This window comes from Apteryx rowi, unplaced genomic scaffold (genome assembly GCF_003343035.1).
Source record: "Apteryx rowi isolate R43461 unplaced genomic scaffold, aptRow1 scaffold_5, whole genome shotgun sequence".
Taxonomy (NCBI): domain Eukaryota; kingdom Metazoa; phylum Chordata; class Aves; order Apterygiformes; family Apterygidae; genus Apteryx; species Apteryx rowi.
The window spans coordinates 4,443,394-4,460,835 of NW_020450760.1; positions in this window are offsets into that span (position 1 = coordinate 4,443,394).

Sequence of the window (17,442 nt, forward strand, 5' to 3'; positions counted from 1 at the left end):
TGAACAAAAAAACAATGCAATGCAGCAGGATGCTCCTTTATAGTATTAAAACAAAAAACAAAAAACAAAACAACAAAAAAAAACAAACACAGAACTTTGTGTGTGTGTTTTTACCATGCCTTCGGTATCTAAGGTAGATCTTCTAGTGCTTTACAAAGCAGTGAGTTAAATACTGGTGGTGTTGTGCCTGTGTAGGCAAACGGCACAGCCATTATGTGCTCAGCATACGTTTTTATTGTTTCTTTATATAGAACCCAATATCACTTACACAGAGGGGGATATAACAAATATATCAGACCATGAAGCACGCATATGTGCTGTTTCTTTCCGAGCATCCGCAGCTGTATATAATCATTGGAACATTCCTTTGGAGTGCACCACAGGTCAGCAGGAACCTTGACACACAGCTGAATTTATGAGTGATCACATTGTTTTAAATATGCATCACTTAGATTTCTACAGGTGTTTAAAGATTTGCCCCAACATTACTTTTTTTTTTCTGTTTCTTTCTTTTTTTTTTCTTTTATAAAAGAACATGCACATGGAAAACAGAGATTGTATAATTAAGGCTTCCATTTGGATGCTAAAATTGATGTAATTCACCATAGCTGACAACAGAGAATATTATATCATCTCTAAGAAAAACACTCAAAATGATAAAAAAAAATTTTGCCTAGGTGAAATATTGCTTATAGACAGGGACCAGAAAACCCTGAAATCCTCCAAGCCTTGTTTAATGCAGGAGACTTTATAAAACAATTTAAAAAAACATTAAAATCTATTTTTATCTTGCAAAAATAAGTAAAAATATATATCAAAAATAAAAATAAATACTGCTTTACAGAAACCCTGTTTGTAACATGTGACTTATAAAGTATTATTAATTATTTTCTTCCTTTAAAGTGAAAAAGTTATAAAATTAAATAGATAAAATCTTAAGAAAAGCCAATGTGCACGTACTGAGGAAAGACAATGAGGCTTCACAGACCAAATAGAACCAATTCCTTTCAAATAAGTGGGAAAGCCCTACAGAGAGAAATAAAAGTGAGGAATGGTGAATTCTGTAACACTTGCCAGACCAATGAGCTTCATCAATTAATCACAGCAAAATAATCACCACCTACATTAAAGAATAATACATGAAAAGGACAGGGCATAGCTTTAACTTATTCAGAAAGGGCTGACTCCCTAATCCCTCTGAGTCTTGACATGTTAACTGGGTAGCGACTAATTAGATGTCAAAAATTCATAAGCACTCTTTAATATTGCATATATCTGCGGCAGACATTTCAATATGAGAGTTGTATACACAGAAGTCACTATAGCATTAAAACACAGCAGGGTGGGAGAAATAAAAGGAAAACAATAAAAACAATGGCCCTTAAAAACCCAAGAGAATGCCTCCTTTGGAAGTGTGTACTTTCTTATTCAGAAAAGGTATCACCTTAATAAGAATTATAGGCAAAGAGGTTTCACTGTTCCATGCTGTGTGGACGAAAAGAGGGAGAAAAGACTGACTTATCAAAGGCACTGGCAGGTAAATAGTAATTTACTATGCATGCACAATGAACATTACACAGTGCCTTGACACAGGGCGATAATGAAAGACATGCTATTGTGGCATCCATCGAGGGAATTTTTTTCTTCATTCTTCCTTCCCCTGTCTCTCTTGAGCAAAGAAACAGTGATGTTTCCTGGCAGCTGCCTCCTGTTTCAAGCCATTTCACATAATATAGGAAGAACCTGAAGTTTAGTGTATTAAGTAAGTGAGTGAGTTTGCTGGTTTGCTGATATACGCATTGCTTGTGTGTGAACTTATATTTCAAATGCAGGAGTTTGTAATTTTATGGAACACGCCTTTTCCTGTCTGAAGAATTATATGAACCTGATATATAATGCAAGGCAGTGAGATTAAAAACAATGCATCACATAATACACTGTTTTATGACTTGCATCCTTTAATTGTAGCTCTCAGGAATAAAAAGAGAGGAATGTGCTCCTGTTTATAATGCAGAATTACCATTCTCTCTTTTGACTAACAATGTGTACTGTATGTGGCTAGTATTCTGTGGAGATTCCTCTGTTTTCCCCTTTACTGAACAGCAAAGTTAAATCTTACTTTTGAAATGCTTCTGACTGGTTTGCAGTCAGCAAGCCCTGGAATTTAACCTGCTTGCGGTACAGGAGGCCATGGCTGTAATTCCCTATAACTGCTGCTGTTTAAATGTGACACTGTTGCAACTGGAAATGTTTTAATTATTTTAAAAGTGTTAAGTCTTGTAACACCATGATATGAGGTAAGCAGCTTCCTGCAGAGAAAAATTATTAGATTTGTACATCTCACTGGAGTATCATCTAAAAAGACAATGTGGCTCTCCCTATACATTGCAGTGTATGTAATAATGATGTTTGCATCTATCAGCTGATTAGTACTTTCATAAGCCGACATCTCTCACTGTGATGGCAACTTCTGGACTGATGTGTTACAAGAATAAGAATAAGACACGATTTAATGATTCCTGACCGAATGGTCAATTGTTACCTGCTGATACCTGGCCTTTACTTTGAAAGTCGCTACATTAATTTTGTTTCTAAAAGGCCTTTTATGATCAACACTGAAACTGTAATTAACTGCATACATTTGTCGTTACTGCACTATTCACACCTCTTTCTTGCAATTGTAAATGTGTTACCTAGCACTTATGTTTTTCCCTCATTTTCTGTGTCTTGAGTGTCCAAGGGTGTTTTATGGGCACGCACTTTATGATTTCAGAATAGATTCATCAGCAATCAAAATACTAAAGAGTAACAATCGATTAGTGATTCCAATCAGAGAGTGATTATTCGCAGTTAGGAGTAGTTTTTACTGCTTTTTCATCCTTTCTGTCATATTTATGCCTGTTGTATAATAATGCCAACAGTAATGTGCTATTGCTCCGTAGCGTGTCTTACTTTGTCAGCTACAGAGTCTCTGAGCAGCTTGTGCATGCTCTGCCTGCCTTTGCGGGAGCACAGGGGCAGCACCAGGTCACCTGGAGGAGATCTGGTCAATTGTGCCAAATTTTCAAAAGGACTCTGAAGCTGCGCGTATAATTTCTTTGTAGGCACTGTGGTTTATTTGTTGTCTCTGACCCGCAGTTTGGATATTCAGAAGCAGAACAGGCGTGCACACTCCAGCTGATCTGCAGGTGCAAAACACTTACATACAAAACCCAGTGAACTTGCACATACCATGGGTGCTTTGTTTAAGGGGTTCCTTATAAATTTGGGCTTTCTGATTTTGTGATTTGATCAAAACCAGCATCCTACCCATATCATAAACATTTCATAAAAGATCCTTAATACCCACTATATCTGTAATGAAAGCTGTGGGTTTGAAGGATTTTTGATTGGGGGTGGGAAGGAAAAGAGAAGGAAGAAAATGAAGTTCCTTCTAAAAACATGCCTACTCTGAAAAGTGCTGGTGAATATCTGTCTCCTGCTGTTATTGGCAAAACTCACATGGGTTGCAGCGGGGTCAGGCTTTTATCCAGATCTTATGTGAGTGATCCTTCAGGGACATGCAGTGCACCTAAGTTAACAATTTAACTATTGCCTAATTTAAAAGCTTAAAATAAAGTGATGTGAATATCCTTCACTTACTTACACCATTTGGTTCTCTACAAGGGTCACTCATACAAAGTAAACCCTCAGTGATAAAAAATTGGGTTATCCCAAGAAATCTGTTTTTCCAGTGAGATGGTATTACCAGACTAGTCTAAATCCAAAACAAATAAATTAAAGAGACAGAGTCCTACCCAGAGCCTGGCTACCAAACAAAGCTCTGCAAACGCAGTATAATTGCTAAGGCTAGTATGTTAGGGGTGGTCACTGTGTGACCTGAAAATTGGCTTTCAGAGATGTGATGGAGAAGAAAACAGAATCCGTGTTAATGATCAATAGCTGAGCATCCCTTTAGTCATGCCACATTGCTCTACACAGGCAACTTGTGAGCTGACAAATTTAGAATTCTGTCTACAAAATGTTCTAAGCCTGAAAAACGAAGTCATGCCAAGTAAAGGTCATGCTCAGCAAACACATGTAGGGTGAGGGTTTTTTTTGGGGGGGGGGGGTTATTTATTTATTTATTTTTAAGGATAAAAAAGATAAAGCTGGGGAAAAAAAGAATGGGTGGAGTTGTGACTCTGCTCAGTCCAGATCAGGCCAATAGGTTCTATAAAGAGTTAATAAAAGAGATGGAGGTGTGCACAGAGGAAAAGGAAAACATATCGAAGAAGTGCAAGCTCAGTCAAGACTGGAAGAGTCTCTGCTGACATTATAGCCTTTTCATGATTTCCCACAGCTTTTAAAATCCAGAAAGGTGGAAGGAACAAAACAGAAATCACAATAGAAGAAAAGTCCTGCACAGCGCATTCCTTGAACCAATGAAATCAGCTAGTGGGAATGACCACTGGAAAAAGAAGGATCTGTTTGCTCCCAAAGAAAAAGCAACAGCGTTCTGGGCCATTCTCCTCCTTTTGTCACGCTCTATGGATGCCCTCCTGGGCCGAGATAGAACTGAATGATGCCACAACACTTCAGAAGCTCAAATTATTGAGAAAGCTGAGAGGAACAAATGGGAATCAGCAGAACGCATCACCAAAAGGACAAATAACAGATGGACAAACATAATTCCAAGGCAAATGACAAATACTGGAAGGAACAACAGAGTTGGGTAACATACTGGAAGAGAGGCAAAATAGTTAGATTCAGAGGACCAGCACAAATGCCAAAAGGCCTTCAACAGAAGAGAAAAGGTGAAACTGGTTAAGCAAAAGAGAAGCTGCTTATTAGTTTAAGAATGTTTGTGGCAAAAAATCTTTCTCTTTGTTAAGTGATTATTTTCTTATCTTAAATATTTCCATAACACAGAATATTTGTTACTGGTTTAGACCACTGTGCTCTCCACACCAGAGCTGTATGAGGGCATTTTGACTGCAAGAAAGGATTAGATTGGGATGGCCAAGACGAATTTTAATCATGTAACTCATCTAAATGCCAGTAATGACCACAGCAATGCGTTCATCGTGTTGATCAGCTGTGGTCCAATGGACGTTACCTCAGGAGCAGCCCATAGGCTAAACAGGCAGTTGTTAACACAAGCCAAGAATCTGCTAAACAGCCTCCTTTGAGCTTCATTCTAGCATTAAAATGCTGTTCATATATGTTCGTTAGAGTTGTTAGCTATAAGTTGCTCTTACTCAAAAATACATTCAGGGCTCTGATTAGCTGTGCTCCAAGTCACTAATATAGTCATAAGAGTTAATCACAGGACCAGTGTTCTTGTAATAAATTATTGGTCTACCTCACTGCCACAAGCCAAAGAATTAGCTGCACAGAACCATTATAACGTAAGCTGTCGCTTTAGTGAAACAATACTAGCCAAGGTAGAGGAGTTAGAGAATTTACGTTTTTCTCTACCTACTGTAGAGGTCAACTGTATTACTTACGTGGTTAAAAGCAAGACAAACAACTACTGTGACAGTTCTTTAACCAAAGTTTATGTTAAATCTCTCTGGCAGAGAGTTCTCATTTAAGCAAATAATAACATGAAAAACACAAGATTTCCTGCTTTTCCTCTTCTTGCTTCCGATGGTTTCTGAATGTCATTAAGGACAAGAAGTGCATGCATACAGTGAGCATGCATAATACCTACAAGATCATTTTATTTTTGTTTAAAAATGTGGTAGATTTCTTGCTAACCCTGTCAACAACTATGAGAAGCTAATTTGCTAGCTCAATGACTCATCATCAGTTCGGTTTACATGTAACTGACAAAGGTCAGCCATGAAAAAAATAATTTGGTTTCAATACTTAATTCAGGGAGATGCAATATTTCTACATGGTTTTCTTTTCTTTTCTTTTCTTTCCTTTTCTTTTCTTTTCTTTTCTTTCCTTTCCTTTTCTTTTCTTTTCTTTTTTTACTGCTTTAATGCAAATCCTCTAATTGCAGAACCTGTCTGCTGAATAGTTCTAGGTTCACTGGTTCACTTGAAATTACATTTGAGGATCATTAAGCTAGCTTCATGAAAGGGTCTGACCCATGTTGCCTGCATAGAGTATAAACACAACTTTGGACAAGGGGTTCTGCAGTTACAGGTCACATATTCCCATTGGATTCTGCTGGCTGGGGTCAGAAGATGCTCTTTCTGAGTAATTCAGCACAGTTTCAGGCCTCAGCTGTGCTGCTGGGGGGTCACCATCCTTGGTCAGGTTGTCATCGAGAAGGGATAAGGGAAAAGTGGACTTTTATGCTTCCTTCCATCTCAGTGAACAGCTTGCTGCTTTGCACGGGGCAGTTTGACAGGAAGTGGCTGTGAGGAAGCCCACACTTGTTCCAGTTCATCTACCACGATAAGAGTTATTCTGGAGTGAAAGAATACAACCTAAGGGATGCAGAAATTTTAAAAGATCAAAATTGGAGCATGTGCATGCTCACAGAGGGAAAACTCCCACGTAAAACAGGATAGGGCATGAAGGCATGGCATCGGGCTGTTAAGGGTTGTTGTTCTGTTTTGTTTTGCTTTTCTCTTTCCCTCAGCATCCAGTATTTCAGAGGTAAGTGGTCACCATAGAAGCAGTTAGTATGCAAGTGCCAGGACTAGCAGGGATGGTTTGGTGGTGAGGGCTCACTGCTCTGAGGCTTATGTAAAACCTTACAGCTCGGGGAAGGAACCAGAGCATCGGATCAGCCCAGCAGGATGCTGCTGTTATTCTGGTTCTAGTATCAGAAAGCCCCATGGAGAGTGCAGGTCAGTAAGAAGCAATGACCTGTGTGTATAAATACTGACATGTCCTAATAGGAAGGAATCATTTATGAAAAAATATATATAGCTATTGATGAACAGATAAAAAGCTAGGTTCTCCGCTGGCACTGGTGAGGATAGCTTCCTCCAGTTTATGAAGACTGAATCCTTAACTTGTCAGCAAACTAGATGAATTGCAGCCTCTGCAATAATACTGTAAGCTATTAAAGGCCTACTGGCCCAGAAGTGTGTGTTCTTCACTGACTCCCCCTCCCTTGGCATCCTACCCTGCACTTTGAGAGGTGAGGATTGAAACCAGGAAAACCTGATGGTTTATTCCCTATAGGAGGAAAAATATGCTCCTAGCTGTGACTAAAATACACTATATAGGATGGCATGAACACTTTCCAAAGAAGGGGAAAAGTTAGCCACCAGTAACTACTACATTAACTAGACTCTGCTGTACTTTAGTGCTTTCATGGAATTATACCACTAAAAAAGTCATATGTGTTTGGCAGGAGGCCATGTTTGCTGAAACAAATTGAAATTAGTTCACCTTGACTTTAGGATCCTCTTTTCTTCTGTTAGGTCACGCAAGTATTTTATATATTTATATCTCTCTATATATATAGAGAGATAACATACGTGAATATATATATATGCACACATACATACATACATACAGGCATACTTCAGGTGTATCTGGAAATCATGTTTTAGCCAAGTGCAGGATCTAGTTTTTCACCTTGGAAAGTGTAAAGTAGGGACTTCTCAGCTAACAGAAGGGCAAAAATATGTCGTGCCTCTCTAGAATACTGCTGTTGGTGTTAATATGACAGTTACTGTGGTTGCCATTACAAATGTACCTCACTGTGTTTCACCTGTACCTGTATTTCCTTATTCTCAGAATAGGAAATAACTGCAGTCACTCAGAGATTTGAATAGGGAAGTGAACAAACTGCATTTCTTCTTAATCCCACGTTCTGCCTGCAGCTCTCTGAGCATATACCCACCCCCGGACAGATTCAGCACTGAGCTGTTTGGAGCATCTCTTGTTCATGTGGCAGTTCCTCAGTCAAACTGCACTGAGGCTGACAGCCATGAACTCAGTACTGAGAAAAGCTGGGCGAGGATACTCCAGATTCATACCAATGAAATTATGAGCAGGACCTGTCCCAGGGTCCCAGATTTAGATCTAAAAAGTAACACACAGAATTTGGCAACCATTTGTAGGGAAATGTCTATGCTCTTTTCTTGAAGCCTGTATCTCTATCTGAAAGTGCACACTTCCAAGGAGAAGATTCCAGGCCATATAGCAGATTTTAAAATTTATCTCTCTGCTCCTTTCCTGTACATAGTTTTGACACTGTTGGAAGACTGGGATTTTGGAGAGATTTTTTAAGTACACGGTTAAAAAAAAAAATGCAAATTTATGTTGTGATAGCATTCTAGCAATTTTAACCCAAAGGGGAAAAATTTCTACAGAAATTATCTGAACTGATGCTTGCTTCATGTGCATGAATTCAGAATTACTGGCCTACCTGGACACATATTTGGGAGATCTTTGTCCTGTATGAAGGCACAGGACTGTGTCARCCTGTGAGCTGTAACAGGGTCCAAAGCCACTATTTTAGCCTGGTGTCCTGTGGTTTAGAAAGCCTATGAGATCATGCCATTTGTGTCTCTTTCTCTCCTCCCAAATAACCTTTTAACTTCATTTCAGTAAATTAGACTAAGGTGCCAAAGCTCTCAGGTATATTAATTCTTGACAAGTTCTTTGAAATTAACAGCCCAAATTGGTGTTTCCCCTGAAGGAAAAGCAATCCAGAGAGCTCAGCAGTGCTGTCCTGCTTGCCCTGCCACTGGCTGGCCGGCTCATGCGCACTGGCTGCCCAGACAGCACGTGCATAGCTTGTGAGCAGTCAAGGATGTATTTGTCAGGTAACGACAGGGTCTGGGAGGGCAACCATGATAATGTGTATTTAGGAGGAAAGATCAGGGCACATGATGAAGAACTAAAAATGTAGTAGGGGAGAACTAACATCGTAGGCACCAGGAGGAGAAGGGAGACAGTGTTTATTGCAGCGAGACCATAGAAACATAAAGGATACATTTGCAGGAAGTGGCACTAACAGTCCATTGCTCATGGAACAACTTATTTCATGTCGGTAGGTAGCATTTGAATCTGCAGATGGTACCACTTGAGACCTACTGGGGTTTTTTTTGCTAGCACCCTTCTCTTTTGTAATTCTAACGCAGAACTTGAGTGTTGACTTCAGATCCTGCATGGATCCACTGACATCTTTTCCCTTTACAGAACTTACAGCCAGAGAAAGGAGCCCCACTGTACAGAAGATTTGAATAGATGGATAAGTACCAGTGAAAGTATTTGCATAAGGGAAAGAATTATATTTTATAACTCAACATGAGAAGCATAGATTACTTTGCACACACTTATTAAGATTAGTCCATAAGAATTCATTACTGGCATCTTACTGGAGAAATTAGTTATTTCTTTCTCAGTCAAAGATAACATGTAAAACTTTGTTTGTACAGCAGACAATTAAGTTGGAGGTTATTTCCTAACACTAATGAAAGTTCTCCCTTAGAACCATTGCAAATTTCTATGGACCTCTAACCTGTCATTTTCTTCTGTTTGGTTCATTGTATTTTGCAACAAAGAAAACTGTACCCGGCTGTGCACAGAAAAAGAAAAACCCTTTTTCAGACAAAAGAAGCAAAGCTCTTTTGTTATAAAAAATAGCACAACTTCAGAAAAGATATTTCCTAATACAGATCACTTGGCTGTTTGACTGTTTTCAGCACGCAGAGGGTTAAGCCCAGTTGAGAATGCCAGACATACCTGTATTCATTCCATTTTGAATAAAGTGACAAATTCCTATTCTTGGTCACTGGAGCACAAAATTAGCCCTGTGCTTCAGTGAAAGGTCAACATGGGAAGAAATAAACAGGAGGTTAGAGGTCACGACCTGTGTATAGAACAGCAAAAATGGCTGAATAAAAAAAAAAAAAAAGTTAATTTTACTGTATATTGTACTTTCCATATAGTCAGGTCCCACTGGAAATGTAAAGCAGTCCTAGAGTGTTGTTCTGGAAAACAGAAGAATGAAGTGTGCTTATATTTATTTATACTGCTATTTTTGTACAGGCCTCATTGGTTTCATCTATTTTAAATAACTCCAGTATATGAATATTTGCTCATATGATCCAGGATCCAGTGGATGTAGGAGAGGTTTAACTGCTCAGGCCCAGAAGACTCTTCTGCTSTCCATGTCTTTTGGTTAGCATGTTCAGTGCTTAGTAAAGGCCCAGAGACCACTGTGAACTGCTCAGGAACAGATGAGTTGCCATCTGGAACAACAGTCAGAGTAAGCCAAAAGGTGCTGAAAAGAGGCTACAAAAATATTGTTTATCTCTACTATCTGTGTTTGCATTCAGTCTCTGGTACTGATGGACTTAAACACTAATGCCATCTGATTTTGGATTTTGGGTCTGTCTAGTCCTGGGATAGGAAAGCAACTGCCATCTTGCATGCCCTGGTTACAAGCAGTGGAGGTGGGAGCAAGCAGTGACAAACAGTAGATCACAGAAAATAAATAAAGGAATATTTTCTTCAGCCAAAGCTGATGTTCAGCGACATGCTCTGGGAGCTGTGGTTGTGGAGAAGAAAACAAAGCGCCCTCAGAGCTCAGCTCTCCTAGAAGAGAGAACGGGTATCAGCACCCTGCTGACACCCCTCAGATGAGCTCCATATTGCCCTGCGGACACAGGTCAGGCAGGATATTCATGACCACTTGCTTCCTTGGAATTCAGATGCAAAATTTTTTCTTTATGTAGATGTTACAACAGGAGTGTTTACTGTGGTGCTGGGTCATACGAGGGTGTTTTGGATATGAGTGCTAACAAGACAAGGTAACATGAAATGAGCTTGCTTTAGACTACATGCACACATAGGTGTCTTTACCACCACATCCAAGAGTGGAAGTTCAAGCTGATTAAAAATAAAGCATTACAGAAAAAAGCCTACACTGTATGTGCATATGGTTGACAGAAGGACCAGCTAGGAAAGAACAGCTCTGCCAGAAATAAATAGTTGTCTTTTTAAAAAGCAATACAAAATCAAGGTGTTGAACCAAAGAACATCTCCCTGGACAATGAGGTATTGATTTGCAGAGTATTTGGCTTTGTAAAAAGAAAACAGTCAAAAAGGTAAAAAAGAGTCATTGTTCAGTCTGCAATGCTGGGCAAAAGGGTATTTTTTTTTCTGTCCATGAAACCTGTTTAGAAGGGTTTTTATGAAACATATCTTTATCATACAATGACAATTCACTTCAAGCAAAATTTAAAGCAGAAAAAGGTCGGTTTTGACTAATTTTATGTTTCCCCAAAAATTAAGGGCAAAAGGAACGGAAATGATTGAAACAACTTGTTTTGATATTTTGAAATTGAGAATTCCTTTTTATATTTGAAGCTACTTTTCATTTAACAAGGCAAGTATACTTAGAGAAGGGAAAAATGATGAATACAAAACATTTTAAAGGCATTAGAATGCATTTCAATTTACCCAGTTCCCTTCCAAAAGTTTGGATTTTTATTTACAGAAATGATCTTAATCTCAAAAAAAATCTGTAGAAAGGGAAATTGTTTCCTGTTCAGCTTCAGTACTGAAATACTCCAAATGCACCTGAAGGTGATGACCTTATGGAACTAAGAAGCAGCAAATATCTTTAGTAATCAGTGTGTTTTCATATGTTGTTATATGGGCTTACCCCAAGGAGATTACAACCAAGCTATCAAAAACATGTAAGCAGGAAATCTTTTCTATTTCTTTCATTGCTTGAGTTTTATTTTTCTCATTTTTGCCTGGTATGTTACCAATGCTTTGCTAATTTGGTCATGTTCTTTTATTCTGAAATGGATATTTGCCTTCTGTTTGCTTTACTTTCCTTTCTAGGACTTGCCTGTGTTTTTGGCTTGATATGTTTCACATTAGCAGCAGAGTTTTACAGTGTTATGCCAATTGGCACTTTGTATTTCAGCAGGTTGAAGAGCAGTATGAGGTCTTGTGTGGAAAATACCCACCCAAATTAACCAGTCACAATCCTTTAACAACTATTTGTGCCTATTAGCTACTATACTTGAACAGAATGTTTCTGATGAACCACTGATGATTCCAGTGGTTCCCAAACAACATGGCCCAAATTCATTTCTGTTGCAAGTTAGTCAGTTTGCACTGCAAGTGGGTTTGACAGTAGATATGCCAGTCAGACGTGTCAAAACCTAGCAAAAATAGATAGTTGAATTTTGCATTACTACGTAGTGTAAATTCTGTTTCTTGCATGCGGTAGTAAGATATATTGTTCTTTTGATATAAAGCCATAGTATTTATTCTGATGTTAGTAGAAACAAAAGCAATCATCCTATTTCTATCCATTTCTGCATGATAAGTATGGGTAAATGCAAGTAATGTGCAGATCATTTTGTTATGACAAGAAGCCCATGTGATCCAATACAATTCTTCAGTGAGATTTACATACATGATTTTCTTTGGAGGAGAAGAAGATATAGGATTATACGTCTGCTGTACACTGATGTTGTCTGATTCTTTGTTTCTATCAAGACTGCTTTGCTCTGGCTGCAGAATGAATGACTCCATGCCGATATGACACTGACTCTCAGAGGACAGTGAATAGACTGATGTTCATTTTTTACAAAGCTGAGATAATGGGAACAGAATAGAGGGAGAAGAAACCAGAATAATTGATGAAGTTTAGACTGACATGCCTAGTTCAGAAATCCAGGTGTCCATTTGTGCATGCAGCTGTGGAGTGATTTTAGTTCTCTAACTCTCCAGGATGCCGAAGTTTAGATAAGTAGCTTCTTTTCTCTTTTCCTGTCAGCACTTGAGAAAATTCTCTCCAAGGCAGACCTCACTATGGTTGCCCATGATTCGACACTTGGCATTTGACAACTGTAATGTTCTCTCCATCAGTTGCAGCTTGAGACTATACGGAAACTGCAGAGGATGCAGAAGGCAGCTGGTTGTTCAAATGAAGTTTCATGCCAAGAGTACATAATGCTTCTTGAGACCTTTCCTGGTATAGCAGAGATGATAAAGTTTCAGTTCTCAGGATTTTAGTGAGATTCCTTCTGTACGGCAGTTCTTAGCTAAAAGACAGTTAATAACATCTTGTAAAGACACCACCTCTTCCCTTCCTCGCCAGGCATGGCAGAGTTGAGACATATTCCAATGATGAGTAAGTGGAGAGTTAACTTCCGGAGTAACCTTGAAGATTTTATTTGGGTCAGTATTCCCTTTAGTTTTACTCATACCTTTTGCTCATTTAATGGAAATGAAGAAGGAGGAGGACATGAATATTTGTCCCAATATTTTTGATGGTAATACAGTGGTATTTAAGGAGAATTTCTTTTGATGGTGCTGTATGACCTGACCTCCTCCTGCCTTGTAGGCAAGCAATCCATTTGTAAACTTCAGTTAGAACTGAAAGTACTTACAATTTCATCAGTAAGATATCTGAGAGGGGAAATCGAGTGAGAGCGCAAGATCTATCCATTAAATTACATCTCTGTTGTATATTGCAGAGCAATGGAGATCCAAAAATGCTCTGCTTTGTTACAGCAAGATCTTAGTCCATTTCATGCCTATCCCTACATGAAGTTTTTCTCTTTGCTAAAAGGATATCAAAATAAGCTATCAGATAAGGACAGATCCTGAAATCCCGAGTCAGTTGTTCCTCTGTATGTATTCAACAGCCTGAGAGTTGCTGTTCATCACTTTGAAATCCTGGAATGAGGTCTTGTTACATAAATAAAATGGTATCCTTTGGTTCAGTCATACTGGTGTATTACTGGCTTCATTGAGCCTTGAAAGGAGATGAGTGTAAGAAAAAGAATAAATAGTGTGGTTGCTCTGCTCTATTTTATATGGCAGCTCTGGGGTAATTTGCCAGCATTGTCTGGTAGATAGTAACACTCACATAACGCTCCTTTGCCCTGTGTTCAGATGGCCAAAGTTCTATTTCCTTAAAGGGTTGGGCTTTTTATTGTATTGATTTAACATTTATTTATTACAAATCTTTCTGGATATAGAGAGAGGGAGAGACTGCAGAGTACCATAAAACAGAGGCAATAACAAATGAAATGTAAAATTCATCTTGCAGGAATATTTTTTACTATTATTTTTATGCATTATTTACACTAATAGTAAAATATACTGATTGTATCAAACCGGAAGTGTTAATACACTAGTGTTGCTTTTAACAAAGGTAAAGGTATCAATTATCAATTAGCAGAAATTGCTGCTAATCAGACTGGGCGAGGGGCAGAGTAAAGCTGATCAGAAAAAGCTGACACTTTTATAATGTTCTGTAAATTATGTTTTTTTGGTTTTGGGGGTTTTTTTTTACTTCTGCCTTGGATGATATGAGGAAAGGTGTCAGGAACATAATTACTAAATACATGTAAGATACAAACCCTTTTGTTGTTCTTTTAATCATTTCAGGGAAGAATATTAATTCCTTGGAAGATTTTTGCCCTTTTCTACAGATAACAAGTAAAATTAACTAACAGCTCAATTATTTCGTTAATGAGGTAGCTCCCTTTCCCACTGGCATGAATTCAGTTAATTTTTTTTTTTTTCTTCAAATGTCTTCTATTCTACTATCAATCAAATATCTTTTCACTGCATAATCAGAAAATCCTAATAGAAGGAAAAACAAGTTGGAGCTAATGTCAACTACAGTTGCTTACTGATAACCACTGCCCGTCATGCACACAGCCATACTAGTGATTACAGGTTGACTAGGGAAATGGAAAAATAGTTACTTTCAAAGTAAGGTAGTAATAGAGGAGCCAAAGTTAGGGACTTCTATGAATATTTAATCATTTATTCTATATAAATTAATTACACCACATTTTAATGCATTGTCCTATTCCAGCTGTGAGTCTTTAATGAACTCTGATTTGCAGCTTTTAAGAAAATCCACACACTAAATTTTCCAAAATGATGCCTAAACTTTTCTTCTTCTTTCACATTAAGCATTTCAATGAGTGTATTCGTTTTCAGAAGTGGTCTTTCCACTGACTTCAAGGAGAAGAAGCAATGTTATATGATTTAAGTGGCAATCATACACTATCAGCAATTAGCCAATAGTTGGTGTGAATAGTTCACAAGCAATTGACAGAGTGAAATTTGTTTGCTTAAGCTATTCTGAGAATACTTAGAAATAAAGGAATGAGACACAGATATAACAAAAAAAATCAGAAATAACCCACAGATAGATTAAAAATCTATGCTTACTTGCTAGCTTATTCACCAGATGTATTTTGACTTTCCAGAACTTGTGTCAAACAGCACCTAGATTGGAATTTGTGCCCTAAAAGAAAATTATTTCAAAACAAAGACAACAAGTGCATTCTGCACAAGTTCTGTTTTCTGAGAAATACATACGTATATAATTTCTTGAAGTATGTATTGTAATGATCCTGTAGCAAGTGACATATGTATGGCTGCTGGTGGCATGGTCAACATCTAAGGGGAATGATTGTACCCTCCTGGCAAGAAACAAATCAAGAAACGTTAATCAGCACTGCTGTCTAGACATGAAGAAGTATCTGAAGATTTATCTCTATAACCAGCAAAAGTAGGCAAATGACAGTTAACATAGTCAGATACTTGCCATTTTTTTTCAGTTGTTTCTTGAGCAGTCCAGCTTTGCTGGGCTCTGGCAACTCAGAGTAGAATAGGCCAGACCAGAACCAATGAAGCAGAAACACTGAGTGAGTGTTAGCTGAATATTTATGCTACTGCTGCTTCCCATACTGAACTTTATAAACAGCAGAGTAGAACTCTATAACTTATCAAGTAAAAGGCAGTAGTTACAAATGAACAAATTTTTCTCTGCACATCTGTTGAAAATAATCATGTCATTAAAAGCATGGTGTGCGCTGTCTAAGGACATTAATGACTACAGCTTATTGAAAATCTCTAACATTTTAAACCTCACATCACAATAGTTTTGGAAATATTTTCCATGTCTTCTATTTTTCAGTAAATAGATTAACAGGAAGAAATGAAAAAAATCATTTTTTGTCAGAGATGAATTGTTTGTTTCAGCTTGATCTTTCAAAAATTCCTGTCCTTTTTTTTTTTTTCCTTATCCATTTCTTTTTACTCTTTTCTTCCACTGGTAAAGAAGACCAAAAAAAAAGTTAGCATTTTCTTTGCATTTTCACCCTTTCTGCTCACTATTTGTCTACTTTTCAATTGAGCTAAGTAAATAAAGGCATTAAAACAATGAAAACTGTTGAACTTTTTAAAAAACAAAATGAGAGAAAAATATTTTAACAAAGCAAAATTTTAGGTTCATTTTGAATATTTTTATTGAATTTCCAATTTAAGCCATTATTTTATATTTGGATTCTAATATAATCCTTTTTTCTGATAATGATTTTTCTGGGATTACAAGATGTAATATTAAAACAAAAGGATTAATTAGATCTGAAAGTCTCCAGCTGTTTCCAGAAACTATTTTTCTGGAATACTCATGTTAGCAATCCTCTTTCACTAGTAAAAGACTCAGGACTGAGTGACTAACGATCAATTTTTCATCCATAGAAAAAAATGCAGAAAGTTTGTTTTTGTGCAGGGAGGAAAAAAATGTGAGAAAAAAACTACATTTCCCAGTTTGCATCCAGTATCTCTACCGTTCGTTTATCCAACAAGGAGAATATTAATTCCTATTAGACATTGTTGCCTGAAACTGTCCAAATACATCCTGTATTTAAGTAGGAGATACTGTGTTTGTCGCTGTTGAAAAAGATCTATCTGTACACCAAACTTTTGTTTCAAAGAAATCCTCTTTACCTTAACCTCAGCTTGGAAGAAAAACTTTGAGAGAATACTTTACTTCTTGTGATTCTGTCATATTTTGGTTCATCGACTGAGAAAAGCAAGAAGGAGAAGGATTAGTTATATATTTTCAACTATCTTATGGAAGTTAGATCAAGCACACACCACATAAAATACAGAATAAGGAGTACCCGCTGTGTAAATAAGGAAGTCTTCAAGAAAGCAAACTTTCTTTTTCAGTGAGGTTGTGGCAGGATAAAAAATAAGGAAAGAATCCCTTATTTAATTACTGTCTTAAAATCTGTTTGTATATGTACAAAATTGAATTAGTACGATGAAAATAATAGCATTGATTATTTATGGAATACACACTGACCCAATTCTCCTTGGCAGGAGGCCCACAAACAAGTATAAACCCAGTTACAGCATAACAATATCCTATTTTACAGCTGAAACAAGGCAAGCTTCCTGTATATGTAGATTCTCTAACACAGTTTATGCAATTCAGTGGTAATGCCATGCATGCAAAACTATGTTAAAAATAGCAAGAATTACTTATTTTTTGCATGATTCAGTAACCACAAATAAGCCACCATTACTAGCAAAATGAATCAGCCAGCCTCTGGCCACAAACTTCAAGGGGCACACCAGCAGGTAAAATCCACCTACCTAGCATAAGGGTGTCTATCTTTCATCCATAATGAAAACATATATAAGATGAAAAGAAAATTTCTGGACCTCTTGCTGTGGGACTTGTCTTCTGAT